We start from the raw sequence: 1,314 nt of genomic DNA on the forward strand, positions 1-1,314 counted from the left end.
CCTGAGGCTCCAGCCTCTCCTCACAAACTCATGCAAGTGCAATGCGAGACGGGCAGTGTGGCTCAGTGAGGGCGCAAACCCAGCCTTGAACCAGGCAGCCCCCCCAGCCCCTCCCCCCACGGGCCACAACCGAGGCCGCTCTGCCTGCTGGAGCTGACAGCCAGGGCCCGCAGAGGGTCGCCTGCAAGGCCCTGGGCCACCGCTCTCTCTGGCTGCCCTGGGGGTCCCGCCTGCTCCCCGCCTCTCTCCTGGGACTGGCAGCCTGGGGAAGCCTGGGGGGAGCCCAGCCTGGCCAGGGCCCCGTCCTCCCGCTGCCGCGCACCGAACCCTCAGCGTCCCGCCTCTGCGCCGCAGCCTGTGACTACCGGGTGGGGGGGGGAGGCCGGTGGGGGGCTGCCGTGGCCCTGGCATCGGCCTTCGCCTCACCCCCCTTCGACCTCTCACCTGCCACAAGCAGGCCCAGAGGGACCCTCCGGAGCCTCACGGCCCCTCGGGCCTCCGGACGCCGCCCACGCTCTGGACGGCTGCACCCGCGGCAGAGAGAAAGCGAAGGCGGGTGACTGGGGCCCGGCTGCCCACGCCCCCGGCTCTCGGCTCACAGCAGCTCCCGCGAGCCCCAGGGCCCAGAGGGACGGCGTCCCCAGCCCGCTGGGCACCAAGGGCTGGGCCGGCCGCACGCCTGGGACGGTCCCAGGAGCCGGTCAGCGGGGACCCCACCCCCACGTCTGATTGAGAGTCCCAGAACACTCGCCCCGTTTTCCTGATGGGGACACCGAGGCCGGAAAGGTGGGCTGGGCACCTGCCCCCCACAGCTGCCCTTCCCGCACCCCCACTCCACGTCCCTCGCAGCCTCGAGGGTCCCCCGCCCCCTCTCCAGGAGGGTCGATGGCACAGCCCCGCCTGGCCGCCGTGTGCGCCGCCTCCCCCACGAACACAGCGAGGGGCCCAGGGGCGCTGGCCGTGGCCTCGCTGGACGTCATGCCCAGAGCCCGGCCGGCAGGCGCAGCTGGGCAGAGCCCATGTGGACGCGTCCAGGCCTCCCCGCGCCCCAGGAGAACAGGGTCGGGAGAGTGACTCGGGCAAGGTCAGCGGCAGGCAGGACCCCGGGCCCGCCTGCTGCCCACCCACACGGCCCGCAGCCGCAGCTCCCACCAAAGCTGCCCTCCGGTGTGGGAGACCCAGCTCGCCCGAGGGCTCCCCGAAGGCTCGTCGCTAAGGCCCCCAGGGCTCCCATCACCCCACTGAGCTCCCCGCCTCCCCTCAGCAGGTCAGCCGTTTGCAGTGCCCGGGGCTGTTGGCTCAGGATGAACGCCC

General features: G+C 73.4%; 1 protein-coding gene across 1 annotated transcript in view; it reads right to left on the reverse strand.

The window, feature by feature from the left end:
* The window catches only part of WDR5 (WD repeat domain 5), a 54,560-nt gene that overhangs the window by 22,830 nt on the left and 30,416 nt on the right, over window positions 1-1,314 (reverse strand). The gene's annotated exons all lie outside the window — the stretch shown is intronic.

Source organism: Condylura cristata, unplaced genomic scaffold (assembly GCF_000260355.1).
Source record: "Condylura cristata isolate star-nosed mole 26May11 unplaced genomic scaffold, ConCri1.0 scaffold00006, whole genome shotgun sequence".
In the NCBI taxonomy this organism is placed as follows: domain Eukaryota; kingdom Metazoa; phylum Chordata; class Mammalia; order Eulipotyphla; family Talpidae; genus Condylura; species Condylura cristata.